Here is a 12,820-nt window from a genome sequence, read left to right on the forward strand (position 1 = left end):
CTCGGGGCGAGGAGGCAAAACTGGTCAAACTCGGTTCGATAATTCACTTTTACTGTCCTTATTACGAAGGAGCCACTTTGAACCACTGTTACCTACTGGTACAGTACATGTTCTTCGGTAATTTGCCATCGCGGTAATATGGTCGCATTCCTCGACCAGATTCCAGGGTTTTTTCCTTTTGTTGACTTTTTTTCTCGTACTCGCCTCGTCTATGACTCAACAAATGGCCGTCAGGGTCTTACGAAATTAGTCCTGCACTTAAGATAAAATGTTGCGTTCCTCGAGTTGTTTTCTCACGCCAAGGAGACATTGTGAAACTGAGTGGAGATAAAATACAAGACTACTTCTTTCATCAATGCCTTTTAAGAACGCCATCCCTAACAAACATGTGTTAGTACGCTTCGTATATTCAAGTTGTCGCTGATAAAAAATATCAACTATTCGTTTTCAATAAATTTAAATCAATTAATTGAAAAATATATTTATTCTATGGGAAAAATGTTTGACCTGAAAATAACATTTTTGAATGTATTTATTTATTTATTTATCATATATACGGCCTAAGCCAATTACAACAGTTACATGAAGAAACATAAATGCAAGAAACTGAACAAGAAGAACATAACACTATTTAGCAAAGACAAACAAGGGCAAAACAATAATCATACACAATATATTCATAAAAATGAAAGACCTAAGACTTCGAGCTAAACCATGCCAATCCAACTTCATCCCACACTGTTTAGTCTAGAAGAGATCTACGAAAAGCCGGAAGATCTATCCCAGAGAATTCCAAGTCGTGTGATGAATTGACTAATCTATACATTCGTATAACGTATAAACTTATATGTATTTATTTAATATGTAATATATTTTCTTTGCTAACTTTGTATACTTTGTGGAAATCTGTTATTAGTTCTGAGTTTATACACTATCTGTTTGTTTACTATAAATATTTATGTAGAACTGTTGATTTCCCAAATAAAATCAAATAAAATAAAATAAATAAAATACTCGTTTTTTATTATTATACTAGAAAACATACAGGTTGAAGGTAGCCGTCTATACAATTTCACATGCATATATATCTTCAATAATTATAGAATTACTCAAAATAGATAGAATTAAATTGATGTTTTTTTTAATGCATTTAAAAAAAAATTCTTATGCAGTACACAATACAATAAAAAAAAATAGTTGTACGTTTGTATTAACTAAGGTTTATTCCCATGAGATGGGAAAATGGCAGCTTTAAAAAAACTGGGAGTACGGCTAGGAATAGCAGACGCCACATTCAACAGTATGAAGGCTGTCTGGTTGGAGATCGAATATTTAATCAGTAAAAACCAAATGTCGCTTGTGGCCAAAACCAAGTGGCACCTCACCAGGGTCCAAAACGACGAAATACTGAATTTTGAGAATAGACGTCTCAGAAGAATCTTGGGTGAGCGGTGGTTTTAAGTTACGGACGCAGCAAACTCCTGAGACAACTGTCATCAAGCGGAGGCGATACGATTGGCTGGGCCATATACTGTAGATGCTTCCTGAGAGCCTTAACCACGTTTGCCAACTTCACAAGGCATGGGTTCTCAACATCCTGGACGTCCGCTGCTTCCGTTCGTCGGCAGTTTATGTAAAACTACGGAACGCGAAACTGGCTTGGGAGGGCGCACAGAAACTGGCAGCGACAGAGATGCCTGGAGACTCTTTGTGGATACCATATGCTCCAACTAGGAAGCGGACATGGAATAATGATGATAATTTAACTTATTAATTACGTGCAAAAAATAAAAAAACGTCATCATTTTATTTTCGTAAATATCAAAAATATACGTACATAACATTAAAAAAAACTTTCATTGTGTTTTATCATCATTCCCTTTTCGCACCTAATGGTGTATAGGTCACGGCATTGGCACACTAATCGCAGCGTATATTGTTCATTTTTGTTACATGAAGGTAATAAATAAAACTCATAGACGGACTCACTAAAGTAATGGCATCACTACATAGCCTCTTCTACAAAATTAAAGATTTTATACCAAGAAAGGAAAAAATTATGATGTACGAAGCCTATGTCAAAAGTAAATTGAGTTACATGATCGCCTTCTGGGGAACTGGTAACAAGACAGACATAACAAGAATACAAAGACAACAAAATAAAATTCTTAAACTAACATACAACCTACCCTACCTGACCTCTACGACTGAACTGTACAAAAAAACACACCAGTTTGACATAAACTACTTGACTAAAATTGAGACCTTAAAAATTGTGCACAAAATAACACTGGGAAACATACAAGACGACGACATAATATTAGTCAAAAATGCTGACATACATAAATATAACACCAGACAACAAAAACACTATCATATTGAAAAAGCAAAGACAAACACAGGACAGTCAAAAATACTACACAATGGACTTAAACACTACAACGACCTACCTTACTACTTGAAAACTTTTAATGGAGACAAATTTAAAATCAATCTGAAAAAGCACATGATGACTGAACTAACTAGACTAGACGAGACATAAAATGACTAGACAATATTAAATTTCTAATGTAACCCTAACGAGTTTTTTAAAATTGTAAACAAATAAAAAAAATGATCAGCGTTACGCTTCAGCTGCCAGTCTAGGTGACTATGTAATATCATACTGTAAAAATGCCCCTTTAAATAAACATTTAATGTCAACCATATCGGGAATCGAACCCGAGACATCTTGCATTGTAGGAAAACGCGCTGACCACTACACCGCGAGGATGGCATTGTGTATTATATACAATTATGATTATTTTATAGCATTTTTACATTTTGCATTCCAGGAACATCCCCCTTCCCCCCTCGAAATGTTTATGTATTTTAATTTTGAATAAAAATAAGGTTTGCGTAAACATAATTCATTTAAAAAAAATATTTTAAGTATAAAGTTAAATAACTTAAATAAAATACATGAAGTAATTCGTTCTAAAGTTATTTAACTTTATACTTAATATGTTTTTTTTAAATAAATTATGTTTACGCAAACCTTATTTTTATTCTAAATTAAAATACATAAACATTTCGATAAATACAGTTCATTCAAATTATAATAAACATTTGCTTATGAGTGCTTTACGAAAAGGTTCAAACAAATCATGCAAATGTGCCTGCTTACACAAGCATAATATGTATATTTACTAGGTTCACCGACAGCCACATTAACATATTCTTATTTAATATTCGAACTTTAAAAAACGTCGTTTTTTCTGTAGGAGTAAAGTAAGAACACAAAGAAGATAGAACATAGAACGCAAAACTACTTAGTATAATATATTTACGTTCAGACCTCGCTTCCCTGTATTCATACATCTTTTACACGCTCGCCGATTATTCCGACTCGTGATATTTTTATTAATAAAAGAGTCTTAAACTCTCTCAATCGACATAAAATTAATAAAATGGGTATAGTTTTGATTTTTGTTTTTATTCGTTCAGAGCTGTGAAAATAACTTTTTATTTTTTTATTTCTTTGGCTTCGGTTTAAAAGGGCCAATGTCGTAAATCACAACATTACTTCAGAGTAATTTTACAGCTATTTTATGAAGTTATAATAAACTGTTTGAGGTGAATTTGAAACTTTTTTTAATAAAAAAAAACACTACCACGCATACGTATATTTATTTATTTATTCATTCAAAATTACAAAATAAAATATTTAGGAACTTATTAAGGCTTTTTAGGCTATGCCCGTGTCAAGCCACAATAAATAATAATAAAAATACATAGTAAAATTAATTAGATCAAAAAAAAGGTAAATGTAATACGAGTAAATAATCAAATTCCAAAGAATACAATGCAAAAAAGATAATCAGAAATAATTTTTAAAATATAAATTATACAAATTAAGAATCACACAAAATCAAATATACAAAATAGTGGTATCATTAAAATCAACAAAATAATAGAAAAATAAAGTAGTATTAAAAAAAAAATGTGCATGTATATGCATATATTTTTTTTTAAACCTGTTTATTTTTTAATTGAAAACAAAATCACGGACACAGATTTATGCACAATAAACATTTTTTTATAATGTGGAAATTACAGTAAATTAAAAAAAAATGTAACATCGTCAAAATGCGCTTATGTTTATTCTGAATAGTACTTTTCAATCAGGAGCTTTAGCCCTGCTTGAAATTGGATCCAAAAAACGTTTTATTACGCATGGTAAAAATTAAATCATTAAATTGTACTGCATTTTTTTCTGAAAATGTAAAAAAATATATATTATCAAAACGAATTACTTTGAACGACGTCACAAGTTCATATGAATCAACCAATGATAAGAGACGTGTGAAAGATATCCGGTTTACTAACCGTCAATGGACCAATGAACGACGTCACAAGTTCATATGAACCAACCAATGATAAGAGACGTGTGAAAGATATCCGGTTTACTAACCGTCAATGGACCAATCGGCAAAACTGACCGAAAATAAGCAGAAGAGAACCTCTGAGTCACATGCGGAGTAATTTCAAAATTACAAAAAAACATGTAAAAAATTGGCTTAGTTTAATAGTGCATAAACAATTTTTTTTTTTAAACAAGGAAATTCCTCATTAGTGGATAGTTCATATATTAGATAGTTGGATGATCATATCATATTATGTTATATGATATATTATGTACAACAATTAATAATAAATATTTTACGTGTCCAGGCGGATACACAACGCCGGATAAGTGTTTTCGACTGAATAAGGAAATCGATGTGAAATCGGTTGTGTAATAGTTGGAAAGTTTTCATAGCATTCTTGAAATCTTGGGTTCGATTCCTGGTAGAGTAAAATATCATTCTTTTAATCGGAGGCCCGGCCCGTCTGGTATTGTCGCATTACACAAATAAAGCAAAAGGTCCATTGTTTGTATGATTTCTTCCAGTATCTTCCAGTTTTACATTCATTTACCGATCGGGAGCCGTATTGCTATCTTCATAACATAACCCGTTACGCTAAAAATATATAGTAATGCAACATAATCGGGAAATATCACTTTATTCTACAAATTCTAATTAATAAGGGTCTATGAAATACTTTCCAGTTAAAAAATAGAAATGTACTTTTAGTAGCATAATAAATATTTTGAAATGTATATTTTTAAATTCGATGCATTGACACGTTTGTGACCGTTTAAATTTAAATATAACAGCTTCACGAATATTGATTTTACAATAATCAAGGCCAAACATGTCGCGTTTTATAAAGACATATTTTTTAACAATTTTTTTGTTTATATTATGCATGAAAACATTTCTCTACAATATCCATATTGATTTTTAAAATACAAATAATTATTCTAAATCCATTTCACATGTTTTAAGCGGTATTCGTAGTATGTGATATTTCCCTATAAGTGAACAAATCTGAAAGTCCTTAAAATTTTCTCTAGATTTAAAAAACGTTGACCCTTTTTACAACAGCCCCGCGTTTATTTTTTTAATGCTAAGAGTAAAATAATTATTTGTCTTTCTATACTTGTAAAAATATTCACCTCGAAGTTAAAAATGAGCCGAGTGAATAGTTTTCAATTATTATCATTACAATAAGATTTACGTCTATTTTTTTTAATGAGCCATGAGAGAATCTCTACCTCGTAAAAGTCGGCGACAGCCGACCGTGCCTTCTAAATATGTATTATTATATATAATATGTACATTGTTAGTAATAAGCCGTATGTTTCATTTAAATATTTTTTTAGGTACGAAACTGAGTATTTTAAAAAGAGTAAAAAGTGGTTTGTAGTTTGTACCTTACGCTATTACTTTGCTTCTATTTACACGAGTTTATGCCATGCGATATTTTTTATAAACTTCTTCACAACATTTGGTTCTCCCTTCCAAAATGCAATCTCCCCATTGTGTTATTGAATGGTGTTCGTTTTTATGGGAAGTTCCCGCATGTCAGTGTTTTATCTTCTAGGAGCTATTTCCACTCCATAAATCAAATCTCTCGACTATTTTAAAGCGCTCCTTGAAGCTTCCTTCGGCTGCCTTTATACGGGAATGACGAGATGACTATACCAGTCACTAGTCACGCCAGTATCTTTATACTCGGATTTTTTTCTGTTTAACGGTTCGCTTACATCTAAAACGATTGTTTATTCTTCACACTTCAAACTAATATTATGCAAAGGCATTCAAACATAAATATCTAACTTATTTGGTACTTACGTACTTAAGAAAAAGTTCATACGATTTTTTTTGTCTTATACGATTAATTTACATTGTTTCACTTTATGTATGTATATGTTTGTACGAAGCGTTTTTTAAAACATTATGAAAATTTATAATTTTATCAAACATTTATATATATATATAAATTGTTTGTATTTTCAAAGTAAGCACTAAAATCATAAAACACTGTAACTCTTTGTTATTCACTGCACTCGATAAAATAACTTATTATCTAAAATGCAGATTATCGAACATTTGTTATTTCAGTGCCCATTTTTCAGTTTGCAATGCCATAACTTGAAGCAGAATGCAGGAAAGATGGAATATCCTTAACCCACACTGTAGTTAAAAGTAGTTATCACGCGCCATTGTTTTTGAACTTTGCAACAATGGTGATTGGACTCATAAAGGTAATGAACCAAAATCAGAGCTCGAACATCCCATTTCCAAAATAAACAAAAATATTTTTTTCCGAGTACCTAAGCCTTGTACATGACACGTAAGGCTACTAAATACAGGGGTCCAAATATCTATAAAAATAAAAATAAAAAAAATAAAATGCTAATTTAATTATTTTTTTCGATACATTTATAAATTTCTTCAAAACACGCATAGTAAGTAACCACCTGACCTTACGATTGGTTTTTCCCATAATTATCAAAAACCTCATTCCAAAAATAGAAAAAAAATCTAACAAAATAAATATGTAAATGCAACTACTATGGGGAACAGGAAGTCAAAATGACATAAATAGAAGACAAAGATAGCAAAATAAAATATTAAACTAGTGTGTTTATGACCTCCCTTATTTAACAGCAACTAAAAAACTTATTAAACATACGAAACAATGAAATATAACTGGGCTCTTTCCAGTAGAATTCTCAAAATCTATTCATAAATTAGCCACTGATGTAATTGTAGATGGAGATATAAAACTTGAAAAAAATGTTGTTAACATGGACATAACACGAGAATATCATATACAATATTTTAAAATGAGACAAGGACAGTCGACATTAATAAATCGGGGACTGAAGTTATACAATAAACTACCAGACAAAACTGAAGAAAAAACTCAGACAACCTTTACAAAAGATGTTCAAAATATTATCATTAACAATAGAATGTAAATTTAAAAAAGAAAAAATATTTTGCAATATAAATGTAATCGTAGCAAGTATTGCAGATTTTATGGATCAGAGGCCCGGGATTCGAATCCCTCTCTATCTTCGAGTTATTTATAACTCGATGAAAATGGTCCCAAAATTGAAATATGTCGGGTATTCATTAGAACGCAAATACAATTATATAGAAACCCAGTGAGGTCACATTATTTTTATTATTAATTATAGTTTGTAAGCAAAAAATATGAATAAATAAGTAAATATGAATAAATAATTAAGTAAATATATATTCATTTTTAAAATAAATAATAAACCATATAACAACTACTTTACTTTGTCTCCGGGCATTTATAAGTGTAAAAAAAAATAACTCAGAATAAAGTGAATCCGGCATTAAAAATGAGCTAATTGTCATATACTAAGAATAATAACTTAATGCTGCCTTCAATAATTTTTCATTAATTAAATTATTATTATTTAATTTTTTTGTTATGTTTTTCTATTTTCATAATCTGTAATTTTTGTTTTTAGTTTTAGTTTTTGGAATTCAGATTTTTACTTACCGTTTTTAAGATTATTTTGCTTTGGCAATTTCTTCATTTTTATGATAAAGTTATATTATTACTTTTATTTAAGTGAATGTACATAATATACGTAGCTATCGAACGGGTATTTTTAAATCTAGTGAAGCTGCTAGGAGTATTTTCTTGCAATTTTTACATATCAATCACTTATTTATTAAATACATTAATGTTTATTTTTTATGCCAATAAATACCGTATTTTGGCACTAAACTAAAATATATATATATTTTTTTGGGATATTGGCAAGAATTTTTAGATTAATAACGAAAGCAAAAGGTGACATATGCATAAGAATCAACCTGTGTTTTTTTTTTTGCGGGAAAATTATTTGAAAGGTTTTTATTTATCGTAAGCAATAATTTTTTTTACGTATAATTATTAGCAAAAAATATTTTGATTAAGACAAATAATGAAATTTTGTAACTCACCGAATCTCTGAACCAATGATTAACATGTGAGTATGATTTTTTCTAAGGGCGCAAATTATTATGCTGTTGAAGACCGCTGATTTTGCTAAAACAAAATATTAGAAATTTTATCCCAGACAGTAGTTAAGATGGAACGTGAATTATAAAATCCATATAAGTAAATTATAGTAGAAAAAATTCGAACCCAAAACCATTAGCAACGTGTCCATGTCTCGCAAACAGCTAACTGTCCAATCAAAATAACAACCGTCCACTTAAATCTCTGATAGAACCCTGCGCGGTCAAATTACAAAACAATATTCCACTTACGTTTATTTTTAGTTCCACTCACATAAATATATCTACTCAAAGTTAAGTGAGTAATGTATATTGTCGTCAAAGGATCGAAACTAACGGACAACGAATGTACATTTCATTCAGAAATAAATTTACCTGACACAACAAGTCATCATAATTCCCTTTCCGCACATAATGGTGCATAGAGCACTGCATCGGTACACCAACCGCGGCGTATCTTATTTATTTATTAACGGACATTGTCCATATATACAATTTACAGGGTTTTAATATTGCAATAAAAGAATAGTAAAAAGCATTTTTAGAAAAGAAAAGAAGCATTGACAAACATAAGGACATCAAGTCAAAATCTGGACTATTTATTTAGTGCTCGTTCAAATTGTTGTAAACTCGAACCAAAAAAGTTCAGATCTTGTCTTGAGTTAAGAGCACATGCGGTTGCGGACAGTTTTGATGAATATGTATTTGAACATTGTTTTTCTGTTACTCTCTCGCAAATGCCTCCTGCACGTCGGACTGATTATGTCAAACTAAAATCGACAAAATCGACCTTTTTATAATTTTCTTCTCTAAAATTTTCTCCATCCCTGTTGTAATTTGTTCATAAAATATATAATTTATTAACGTTTTTCGTTTTGATTAATACTTTTATTATTATTATAAATGACGCCATTATTTCCCCATCGCTACTATCTCAAAATAAGGCTTTATGTTAACTTAACAAAACTATTAGCCTAATCTATTGTTATAATCGTATAATATTTATTATCTTTATATGCCCCGGGGGCTTTTACATAACAGGTAGAAAATTAAAATAAAACCGTTTTGTGGTATTATAAGTTAATATAATACTCATATAATAAACAGTAAGGACAAGAACAAAGTATCAAATGACATTACGCTTTATAGATATAAAGATAAAATAATGCTTATAAGTAAGTAGGTACATTAATAAATCTGTTAAAAATTTATAGTAGTTTTACTGAAAAAAATGAGATTGACTGTAGGTAATTATTTAAGTGTAAATTAGTAAAACAGAAAAAAACCCAAGTATGTACGATAAGTGCACAAATGTTGAGATCCGTACATTATTTAAGGCTGAGATAAACACAATCGACAAAAGAAAGGAGCTCTGCGTTGGATTGGACATGTAGAGCAAATGGACAGCTAAGAAACGGCTAAAAAATATTTACAATGCGAATGTTGATGGATGCAGAAATAGAGGAAGACCGAGAAAGAGATGACACGACCAAATCCAACAAATAAATGAACATGTCAAATCTTGGAATAGTCGTCAGGCGTACATGAGAAGATGTATGAATGTGGTGGAAGCGAGGTCTGTATGCAGAGACAGAGTGATTTGGCGTTCTATTCTCTCTGCCTACCCTTACGGGGAAACGGCGTGATGGTTTTGTTTTTACAGCAATTGAATGATGAATTTTAATTTTATCGCCGTAAGAATTTTAACTCTAAAAACTGGCAATGTAAAATGAAATATTTTAATTTCTCCATACTAATTTCCGAGGCGGTGTAGTCTGACGATTGGAGAATTTGCAAAATAATTCTGTCTACTAGACGCCACAGCAAAAGTAGACTGCAATCTTGAATATCTATTTAGTATTTTAATACTTATTAGGCTATGCGCTGTTGGGAGACAGCGGCCTCGGGCAGGACGTTGTGTTTAGGATGGCAGCGGAAGAACAATAATCAACGGTAGTATTCTAAGCCCTCTAAGGCAACCAGCCGTAAAATAAAGACCAAACAACAAATTTCTTAGTCCGACGTGTAGACTGAGAACTTAAAGGGCTGACCCCGAGTAAATGTGACACACGACCAAGAGGAAGAAGAAGAAGAAATACTCATCAGTCAGGTTAAATTACTTGAAAGCATAAATAATAATTGGCTGATTTATATAGCGCTATTTTTCGGGCAAAATCCCCTTTATAGATATAAAGATAAAATAAAACTTGCTTTACAATTGTATACTTAAAATTACTTTCTAACTAAGCTAAACTGGCATATTACATTTCATGATTTAAAATTGATGGTATGGTAAACTAAAAATGTGAGATTTTACTTGAGATCTGAACTGACTGGGACTGTCGATGATTCCCAAGTGTGAAGGCAATTGGTTCCAGGCAGCGGGGCCGGCAACGGCAAAAGCGCGATCTTCGAACTTAGTGAGGGAACTTTGGGGAGCGCCGTATTTCGACAAGTTTTTCTCTGCCTGCGTCAAATGCTGACCTAAGATAAGATTTTCTTTGACATGTATTTTCCCTAATGCAAAGGTCCGATAATGGTATTTTGGAGCCATTTCGTGAAGGGATTTGAATGCTGTCCAGCAAAGCTTGTATCTTATTCTATATTTATTGTATTTTATTTACTAGTGCAAATCTTGAAGATGTGGTGAGATGTGAGAATATTTTTTTTCTCCCATAATAAGCCTTGCTGCTGCATTGAGAACAGATCGAAGTTTATCAGTTTGGTATTTAAAGAGATGTGCGTTTATTCCATTACAGTAATCTAGATTTATATGAAAGGAAAGAAATTATTAAAATGTGGCTGATAAAATATTTTGGGCTTGAGATTTTTTGACGTGATCTTTAATTAAAAACTAAAAATAATTGCTCGAAATTTTCACGCAAATATTTACCTGCCAAAAATAGGACTGTTCGAGAGTTTTATATTTAGCGCGTGTCTGGAAAATATCGTCCCTGAGCGTTGAATACAGTCACTGGGTCGATTATGTAATCCATCAAGAGTCTGTTCCGATCCGTTCTAAGCCATAATGGGATCATCGATAGCCAGGTATAAATTCCCACCGTCCTCTCATCCTGTGATGGTTGCACTGGCACTGTGCACTCGCTGCGCTGGTTGCGTGCCAGATTATTGTACCGCCATTTAAGAAAACAATTTTTACGTTTACTCAATTGTACAATCTTTGTTAAAATATGGTATTGTAGGGTGGGGGTGGTTCATACGCTAATATATTAAACCCTCTTAAAATAGTACTAAGATTAATTATCAAAGTAATTCTATAGAAACCCTCAACATTCAATACGGAAAGTCTATATAAAATATTTAAGGTTCACACAGTAGACACTCTTTATAAAATAAATTATATTATACAAATATATAAAAAGGAAAAAATAAAAGAATTTGAGATGAATAAGTCTTAGCTTACGAGTTTATCAATCATAATTTGTATATAATGGAAATATTTGACTGAACTAAAAATGTTGTGCAAAACTGATATCAAAAAGTCTTGCAAATTAAATCAAAAAGTATAAAATTTAAAGTACCTTTGTAATTCACAAAGTGCCTGCAACTAAACCCCAAAATTTAAAAAGGGTTTTATAAGATATTAAAGACTACAAAACTATGTAGATGGTGTTAGGTTTGAATTTACTTATTTTTAGATTTTTATTTTTTGTTTAACTTTTTGTACATTGGCGGGCTTATTGCCAAATGGGAATTTCTTCCAACCAACCAATAAAATAAAAGTTTTATTTTTATAATTCAAATTACAGAACATATTCAATAGAAAAAAAATATTGAAAACCTAAAGATATATAAAAATATAAATAAACGTATTCGTTTATAAATTACCTTAATCAAAACTATTACTCATTAATATGATTTGATATAGAACAACTTAAGATCCAACCAGCTAACTTGCTGCGCGAGCTTTAAAGTATCAAATCACCCCGCGGCTGAACTGAGGTCTTTGTGATGTGAGTAATGAGCTTAGCGATGGAGAAATACGCCCATTAATAAAAAGGCTATTCATTTTCTTACTGTGATTTATTATTTCATACAGTTAATTAAAACCTTTTTTTAATGTTTATGTTTTCAATTTATTGATGAAAATAAACTGTCAGTCAAACCGAAATTTAAGAAATTAGATTAGATAGAGTAAATTAATAATAATTATGCATAAATTAATTTGAAGTTAAAGAGCTGACCGTTTTATTGTTGCGAGTAAGATATGACTAAATTATTCCACCTACAAAAATATTTTACAATTTTAATCAACAACATATCGTGTAGTAATAATAATAATGTTTGGATAATTTATATAGCGCCATTTTTGTGAAAATCCCAAAATAAATATCCCAAATATCCCAAAATAAATATCCCAACACGTCTTGCTGCTACAGAGC

The sequence above is a fragment of the Micrasema longulum genome, unplaced genomic scaffold, assembly GCF_059751315.1.
Source record: "Micrasema longulum isolate JH-2025_06_02 unplaced genomic scaffold, ASM5975131v1 h1tg000086l, whole genome shotgun sequence".
Lineage (NCBI taxonomy): Eukaryota > Metazoa > Arthropoda > Insecta > Trichoptera > Brachycentridae > Micrasema > Micrasema longulum.